We start from the raw sequence: 10253 nt of genomic DNA, 5'->3' as shown, positions 1-10253 counted from the left end.
TTAAACTATGTGGTAACTGAAAACATCACAGATCAATGTGTGCTGATAATTGGAAAAAAATATATTGAGAAATGCTTTTCTATCCTGCAACAAAGTCAATCGGCAGAACTGTGAATCTAACGTTTTGGTTTACGCTGAAGTCTACAATGAATCATGAATTCTCAACAGATGAACACAAATACCTTTTACATCTAACCTCTGCTGAAGGTCATAAAGTATCCCACACTGTCAATTCACTGGTGGATCACCACAGATATCCAGAGAGCCATGACACATATTCCCTGAAGATTTCACCCAAATCTGAATTTACTTTACTGTTTTTAATTTTGTAACTTTTGAGCAGCCGGACAGACAGAAGAACAAACACATTCAAAAACATTACCAGATGAATGTAAACATTGTTCATATAATGCGCATCTGAATTTTAAAGACCTTTACATTAAACCTCTTTAACTCAAAAGTCAAGACATATTTAAGTTATTTATATCATATGGATTAAAAGGTTAAAAAAAACAAAACAAAAAAAAAAAACATGTAACTGTTTGTGAATCATTGACCTCCTGAACCAAATAATGAAATATGTGAAGAATACACAGGCATCGTGTGTGTGTGTGCTTGTATTTGTTATCTCTTTGGGACCTTTTCTGGCACAAACACTGACCACTAGTTCTCATGGAGACCAAAACCTGGTCCTAGAGAGGCAGAACCTCATTTTCAAAGAACTGGTTAAGCTTAGGGCTAAGATTTGAATTGCGGTTTGGTGAAGTTTAGGGCTAGACATTAACTGGTTACGGTTTAGTTTAGGGATAACGCTTTGTTTATGCTGTCCAAATGAATGAATGTCAGTGCAGTGTCCTAAGAGGAAAAGCTGTGCAAACCTGTGTGTGTGTGTGTGTGTGTGTGTGTGTGTGTGTGTGTGTGTGTGTGTGTGTGCGCCTACGCGTCTATTCAGCAAAGAAAAGAGCCCTGTAATGTCCAGCAGGCTATCTCGTGTTTCAGAGCTACTACAGAGAGAGAGTCACACCACTGCTCAGTACCCACAATCCCTGGCGGCTATCTGCTCAGACATGACGGCAGCCTGTCGAAATGCGAGGTGTGGCCAAATGGTATGGGACTAACTCTTAAGATGTACTTAATAGAGACTTTAACTTGAAAATCATACTGCCTTAGAGGCACCAAAGCTTTGAACCACCGAGGAGAAGGCAACATTATATTTTAATGCACTGCTTCACTTGGTGTGATGAAGTACCGCAGTAAATCCATGTCAGACACAAACGCACTAGCTCACCTCGGTGCTTGTCGTTAAGAGGTGCTAATTGTTTCTACCACTGTGCTCTTCTCATTATGTCACTTCATCCTCCGCGCACATTCTTTCTCTGCTTGCCCTCCCACCTCTTGCCTTGTCGTAGCTCATCACAGCAGAGTGTGCACTGAAGCTCGACTGTGTGCGATTACAACTGAATGAGAGGGACTGAGAAGGATCATGTGTAACAGGGAGAGAGGGAGATAGAGAGAGCGAGAGGAAGAGAGGGAGGCGAGGAATCAGTTGAGTGTGTGTTTGTGTTGGAAAAACTAGGACTGGGTTTGTATTTCTGCATGGGTCTGTGCCTCTCTATAGCTGAGGTCTGGCTGGTGGAAGTGTTGTTTCTGTTGGTTGGAGAGTGAGTGTGTGTGCATGTGTGCGTTACTCTTGTGTAAACCTCAGCGCCAGCTCCTTTCTGCATGACTAGATGGGCCCCCCCCCCCCTCTCTCTGCTCACTCGTTACTTTAACCTCCATTGACCTCTCCCAGTCATATGACAAAGGTCATCGCCCAAGACGATGGTAGCGACTGTCCTGAAACATTTTCCCTCCACATGAAAGCACAAACAACTGTCAACAGATGATTTTTACATGGACATTGTTGTATTTCTAATAATTATGTATAGGTCAATGATTTGTGTTACATTTCTAAAGAAATACAGTATTTGTTGACAGGATGAACATTTATCAATTCAATGAGACATAAAAATGCTTTTTTCTAATACAAGACATTTAAAAACTAGTAAAAATATACAATATCATCATACAAACAACTTTCTCAGCATACAGTATTTGTTTTGGGCATTATTAAAGCACTTTTAAACCTATCACTGTGTGTATGTTGTATATATCTTGGTTAAATACTGTTTATTACCTCCGCTAGGAGGTCATGTCTTCACCGGAGTTTTTTTTTTTTTGTCTGTTTTTAGTTTGCAACAAGTCACAGACGGATTTGGATGACATTTTCATGAAATGTCCGCAACGGGACCAGGAACAACTGATTTTGGGCATGATCCATTTACGCTATCACTGGTTCCAACTCTTGCTGTCTGACCCAGGTGTGGCGGTAGGGTATATTTTGTAGGCACTGTGCCTACAACTCTTTCACAGCATTTCCCCCTAAATGATTAGGCTAAAATATTCATTTTAGATGTTGCCAAAATATCAATGCTAAGATTAGCATTTTCAAGATTTGGCAGAGGTCTGCGCTTTTTGTTGCACTCCGAGTGCTTTTCTAGTACTGTATATTTAATATTTTTGTATTATTATTTCTAATATTTAAAGGTACATTATGTAATAAATCTAAAGCAACTGGCCATAAAATCCTCCAAATATGTCACAGAGGACCAGGAATAATGTTGATATAACAAACTGAACTCACCAACAAAAACAGTACAGCCAAAATATTTGCATTAAAAAAAATATTTTGCGGACCGCAAATTTAGGCACCACCTACCGCCGTCTACCAATCATTGCAGTCAGTAGACCATGGGTTGCCAGTTATTTCTGAGCTACAATGGAAATAAAATGAAACCTAAAGGACCTAGGTTGGAATGTCAAAAACGCCATGATAACGTTTGAGGCAAAGTGAGGGTCTATATAGGACATGCTTTTGAACGGTGGAGAGAGTTGAAAGCTGAGAGGATTTTCAAAACGGATGCAGAATTGGCTACTCTTGTCCTAGACAGTTAAGTTAAGCTTGGCTAACTAAGTTAGCATCATGGCACGACTGTCAAATTCTGTTTTGAACTGTTCCCACGGTTTTGGATGCCGCCGTCCCGTAGCACCGAAGCGAGTACGGCAGCCGTGGTTGGTTGGGGTTGCCCGGCGTACAGCCGCCCCAGTGGCGGCGGTTGCCGTTCACGCTTCGGTGCTACAGGACGCCAGCATGCAAAACCGAAGGAACAGCCTGCCGCGGGCTCCCGTACCCTGCAGCCCATGCCGGTGGCCAGAGCTGCAACTGCCGTGCCTACCGTTTTTGGCCACATTGTTACAGATGGCGCCTGTAATATTTTTTCAATAAATGTTATACTTCCTGTGTTTATTTTTCATGCTTATCATTTTATTACCTTTCTTCTTTATTGACTGTACTGTTCTAATGCTCCAAATTCCTCAGTGGTGGGGCTACCGCGTTCTATTTCTGACATACAGCAGCAACTGTTCAGTTGATAAATAAAAAATTGCCCCCAAAATATACTTAAATCTCAAAATCTGCATCATTATCTACAGATGGTGAAACAAATGTCTTTTTACAGTAAATGTGTCCACACAATGCTGATGAAGGCCATCAGCTCCACATGACTCTCTGTTTCGCTGTATTAGCAGTATTTAGATCTCATGTCACCCAGTGACATTCCAGCACCGCACACAGGAAGCTATTCAAATTACAGTGTGTCAAGACGGATGGAGGCAACAGCAACATTGCACTAGTAAAGCAAACGGTGTGCAAACACATTGGCACTAGATCCAGAAATGAATCCTTCTACTCAAGAAAACCTGGTCCTGGAGCAGTTTGATGGGATAAAAGCTTCTGGTCCTCACCTGTTCCTGAGCTGCCTCTGTATACACACAAACACTCCCTTAATCAGTCAGATAGACAACGTTATATCAATGATATATCGTTTTTGTTTATCACCAAATGTTACACACTGCAGCTTCCACGCATGTTCAGCAGTTCAGTTGTTTTTGAACAACCCTGCTAACAGTCAGACAAATGCCACCAAAAACGTAACAAACTGTAAAATGTTAGACTTTGCAGCTGCTCTCTCGAGCATCATTCAGCTCTAAAAGGCTGGCGTATGGATTTTCCCTCGGGGTCGTCCCGAAGCACTGGAGGGCAACCTGAGACCAAAACTACATGACACAGCACATTGTAAAGTAAACAACAAGGCTATTAGTTAGAGGTGGAAACCTGAGACACGAGGTCTGTGTATGTGTCACACTTAAAGACTGTTTGATGGTCTATTGATCTGCTAATTTCGTCAAGCCTCCCCCTTCCCTCCCGCCCCTTCTCCGTGATGCAAATTGCTTGAGGAAATTGAAAGATGGCAGAAGGTATGAAATCAGATAAAAGCAAGTGCGGTAGACACAGATATGAGAGGTGCGAGAGTGCAGAGATGAAAGAGGATAAGGCTGGACCGAGGCCAAAAACGAAGCCAAGTGAGAGAGTTAAAATAATCACTTTAAAATAAGAGACCGTAAAAATGTGTTTATTACTAATAAATGAATGCATATAGTATTTATAAACGAGTCAGTTTGTATATCGTAGTCTAATTAGGTTCCTGGTTTTGTGCAGTAGACATTTTACATTTAGAAACCACACCACCAGAGTAATTAGATAAAGTTGATAATTTACTTTTGACATGTCATTGTTAAACAGCATATTTGAAAAAGCATAGTATTAGGAATTAGACGTTGACATAGCTGGAGAGCAGGTGGACATGCACACATTCATTTCTATTCAAAACAGAGCTGGCAAGAACTGTGTTGGACAAATGTGAAATGTGAATATTGTAGACAAGGATGGTAGATCATGTTTTTTCCTTCAAGCGGCAACCTACCAATGCCCTCAAAACACCAACACAACACAAACAACACATTCATAACAAACCCTCTGATGTCTCTGTCTCTGGTCTCAACTGTACACCTCACTTTGTAACAAGCCACCATCATCCTCTTTACTCCAGGTTAATTTTTCTACTTTAGAAATGGTGACATGACACATAAAACCATTTGCTTGAATTGGACAAATAGTTTATTCTGTACAGAATGTAAAAATTTTCCATGGTTTGCAGAAAAGTAAAATGGTAGCAGACCGTCGTCCTAAAAAAAAACAAAAAAAAACAAAATCACACACACATCTGTGAATCAATTAAAGAGCATCGTCTCACACGCCCTCCCTCACGTCCTGTCCCCTCAGACGCTCTTCTTAGGATAATGTGCCATTAATCTACCACTGAAAACACATTATTGCCAATCAATAGGCAAGATGAAGGGATAGAGGCAGAGGAAAGAGGAGAAGGAAGGAAGAGAAGGACAGGAGGCAGAGGAAGTCTAAGGGGAGGTGTTTGGGTGTGTTGGGGGGGGGGGGGTGACAACACTTATCCATAACACCAGAGAATGAGCTCTGCTATGTGCAGACATGGAATACGCAATGTGGTTTCATGCTAAACGTCAATATAAGTCCATTAACAACAGATACAGTTGTCAGAGTGTCCTAACTTTTCTACATCCACAATCGTTCCACCATCAGCTACCATTTGACTTGCTACATCCAATCTTAGATAATGCAATTGGGAGTCAAATTCATATAGCACATGTACTTTCTGACCAGAGTTGGAGTCAAAGTTAGCCTAGACACTAGGTGCCACAGTTTCCATCCCACTTGAAGCCAAAAATAACAGCAGCAACAACATAGCAAAAATCCGGCAGGTACAATTATTTTGTACTGATGAGGAGACCAATTTTACGCTCCATCATCTTAAAGAGTTTAATATTTTAAAATTCCTGGATGGTAGGAAGATTCATTATTGACATGTTAACAACAAGCTGTAAGCTAAACCAGAAACCAGCCAATAGTAATAAATTGAATGTGGGCGTATCACTGCCAAGTGTAGTGGACGTGGAGACACTGCAAGAATGAACAGTGAACGAATGCACCAAGAGTCTGAGCAATTCATTTGTCGATACATCCAAACTCCAAAGCATGTATTCAAAAGAAAAACAAAAGCTGTAATCAGTAAAATTCCATGTATAATCTATGAATTTCACTGGCTGAAGGAGATTCATCCTCTTAAATTTAAGAGGAGTGTGATTTTAGTCGACCAAAATTCAACAATAAAATGAGCAATTATAAACAGATTTGTTTCGAAAATGTGTGAACCAGTTAAAAAAAGAAGATAAACACTATTACCTTTGCCAGTGGTTTGTCTGCCCTCTGGATGTGTTACTTCACTCTCATACAAACTTAATGGGGAGTGAATGATTTTAAGGTACTAATAAAATTGACAAAATTATGAAAAAAAAAAAAAATCGGAGATGAAATAAAAATGACTGTGCATTCTAAAGTCCAAAAGTTGCGAAAAAGTAAGCTATGCTATTAACATTTAATGCTCACGACCAGATGATGAATGTTCATCTTTGTATTGCTCTGGAAATGACACTAGAATTGTATTTGTGCCTAAAAATGAAATAGACAAAGATGGAACTGGTCTTGTGTTGCCACTGATGCTGATTAAAGCCGAAACCAAAAAAAGACTCATGTGCTTAGCACTCAGGGAGTGAATGTCAATTACACACATTCCCACCGGTCAAAAAAACTATTCAAACGTGATTAAATGTTTTTTTTTTTTTTTTTTTTTACTAGTGGGAATGAGGTGTATGTCACGGACAAGCACACTCATATCTATTTAAACCAAATATAAAAAAAACACATTTAATTCACCACTGGTTATGAAATTGAATTTGAAAAATGTCCCCAACATTGTTGAAATAAATATTGCTCTGTTCCCCCTATTTAGAGCACATTCTCCCAATTTTAAACGGATTGTTTCTGTGCCAGTGAACATGCATATGCACACACACACACACACACACACACACACACTGACTTACAAAGACAGTCGCATACACTTTGAACTACAATGGCCCACACAACCTTCCCACACACACCTCGGCAGTCTTACAGTTGCAGCTAATGCAGTCATGCAGATCTAAGCGGAGCAGAACATGTACAGTATGTGTAGTATTAGCTGACCTGCATGCCACTGTAGTGACATGACACACAGTAACACCCAGGAGACCAGGCAGTCACTGGCCTGCTGCCCATTTACAGCTTCACTAAATGCTGTTGAGTAAATATAGCTGCAGTGAAACCAAGCCCCCAAACACCTCAGGAGCTGCAAGATTGTGTTATAGTTATGTATACTGTATATTGTTACACTTATGTGTATGATCCGATTACTGCCTGCACAGTTTAATTTCCAAGAGGTTCAATGGAGATTGAATTTTCCAATCCAAGTTCTGGATTGGAAAACACAGTAACATAACAACCAACTTTTTTTCATGGCCCCCATTTAGACCTCAAAGATCCAGTTTCCATTGTACAGTTCGTTTTTTTTTATACAGTACGGTACAGAACGAGCCCTTGGTCAGGCTTGTGTTTCGACTGAGAACAGTACCTCAGAACTGTTGGGGCCAGTTATTTTGGTACTATTCCTAATGGAAACACACAAAAAATACATAACATACCGTACCGGAAACACGGCTTATGACATTCAGACTGAATAGCATCTTGGATGCATCAACCGTTCATCAGTGCAAGTGACGAAGGTGGCAATCAGTGTTAATATTAAAGCGGTGTCTACAAAGAAATTGACATACAGTATGGGCGCTGGGAACTGTACAATACTGTGACGCTGTTGTGGGTCAGAGGAAGTGAGCAGCATGAGGACACATCGCATTCACACATGTAAAAGAATGTCGCCACACGAGTCCCCAAACCACCTCTGAATGTGGTTTTTGTGATTACCTCCGCCAAGGAGGTTATGTTTTCCGCCAGAGTTTGTTTGTCTATTAATTAGCAACATAACTCAAAGTCATGGACGGATTCTATTTTCAGGAAATGTCCGCAATGGGATCAGGAACAAGCGATTTAATTTTGGGCGTGTGGGCAGACTCGCTGTCTGACCCAGGCGCACCGGCAGGGTGTATTTTGTAGGCACTGAGCTGCTACTAGTGCAGTTGTGAATGCACCTAATGCGACCTGAATGCATTGGTGTTGCACAATAATTGCACTTATTGCACAATTGTTGAAGACCACTGCTGAAATTTCACATAATGAGTACAAAAACGAAGAAAAAAAAAAAAAGATACAAAGGACAAATATTCATAATGTAAAGTGAATATTAGCCAATTTATTTAAAACTATATTGAATTGAATGAATATGGGCCGTGCCACTGTGGCACATTTGCCGCTTTTCCACTACAAAGTCCTGTCATGACTCGTGGCTAGTGTGTCGTCACTGGAAGAGTCATGAGCAAGATGTCCGACACATGAATTGAACCGAACAATGCTGAACTGTAGATCAGTTAAAAAGATTTAAAAATCCTGAAAACATGCAGCATGGAAATTTCAAAAAAAATCTCTATGCTTCACAGAGGAGTGGACAGCACGAGCCGCATCACAACTCCTGTCTCTGTATTTCAACTCCGTTTGGCGTGTCAGACAGAGTCTGTGCTTCGATCATGCAAGAAGTACTGAACATTTATTTTAATTAACTGATTCAGTACACTGAAAACAACTACTTTACAAGTCACTAGTTTGTGTGTGTCGCATATAAAATAAAGTCACAGCAGTTTCATGCAGCGGTGCATTGATGACTCCGCCCACTTTGAATAGGTACTGTAGTGGAAAACCAACCAAACCATACAGAATCGAGTAATGGAGAAGTGGCCATTGCGTTTGCTGGTGACTATACTAGTGCTGCTAGACACTATTTGAAAACTCAACAAACATAAATAATCTATTCAACTTCAGAAGTATTTTAACTTTCCCAGTAAAATAATAACTGACACAGCTTCTTATTTTTTAACACTCTCCATTTTAGCTGATATCAAATTTTCAGTGGTAATCAGTAATGAAATGTAAAAATGATTAATTGAGGCAGTTGGTTTTTGATGACAAGCCTGATCCAGTAACTGTACTGTATGGCCAGAGTTGTATGGGTTTGTCAGTTAGCAGGACTGCTGTTCCAGTAGAATGAGCTGAAACATTCAGCCAGTGGCATTGTTGTAGCACAGTGGGATTCCCAACTCTGAAGCCTGGTGGATCGCACTCTCTGATGTTCTGGCTTCTTGTTAGAGCTCAGACAAAGATCTAAAAAAAAAAAAAAAATCAGGCAGAAGAGAATGGTTGGTGGTGTAACACTGCAAGATACCAGCGGTGGGCAGTCGGCAGGGCAAACATGGGAATCTTCATTGTCTTCACTAGTCACTGACTCTTTAACTATAAAACAAGTAACCCTTTTGTTTGTGTTGGTGGTGAAGCTACAATGATCATGCCAAAAAGTTGTTTTTCAGTTATTTTTATTTGCTTGATAGTCTAGTATTTGTAGAAAAGCACAGAAAACACAATAACATACAGTGTAAATGGCTTTAACATTTTAGTCAAATACTTTACTTGGAACATATTGGAACATTTTGACCATTATTATTGTATTTTGATCGATTTGAGTTGTTGCTGGATTACCCTGCTGTTTTTTTTTTTTAATCTTTTAGTAATTGCATTTAGTTTTTTAAGCTTTTTTAAGCTGAAGACATGAGTATAAGAATGAAATTGTTATAACATTAAAAGTGCATTTATTCTGATTGAGAATTCTGAGTGTATTTCGCTACATTTGGATAAAGTGAAGGAACAATTCTTGAATTGAGTTGCGTTCAGACAAACATGAGCTGTGTGTAGCAGAGCTCTTTCAGTAATTTGAGTGACAGCTCAGTGGGGGTCCCAACACTGGGTCCGACATTTCATTCAAAGAGTCAAACCCAGCTCAACTTTTGACTCTGCAAATATGTGTGGGCATACATTCTTGGTCAGGGACGTCAAACTCACTAAAGGGGCTGTGTTAAAAAATATATCACAACCAATTCTGTGTTCAAACAAGGTTTATATTTATTGAATGTTTCTAACCAAAGGTGGTAATCATTTTCATTCAAATATGTCCGATACAAAAATAATTCAAACATTGATATGCACTTTATATAAATTTCCCCAAACAAGGATATTCAAGAGAACGATAGGAAAAAGGCTCCTGCATTTTTCTGGCATTATTTCATCTGCAAGCAGGTCCTAAATCCTTTTAAATGACACTGAATCAGGAATACATTACTCTAGATTTCCCCATTCTTAGTCAAACATGCACATGACAATTCAACTAGAAATTAAACTCGAAGTT

The sequence above is a fragment of the Microchirus variegatus genome (assembly GCF_963457635.1).
Source record: "Microchirus variegatus genome assembly, chromosome: 23".
In the NCBI taxonomy this organism is placed as follows: domain Eukaryota; kingdom Metazoa; phylum Chordata; class Actinopteri; order Pleuronectiformes; family Soleidae; genus Microchirus; species Microchirus variegatus.
Note: the sequence above shows the minus strand (reverse complement) of the source record.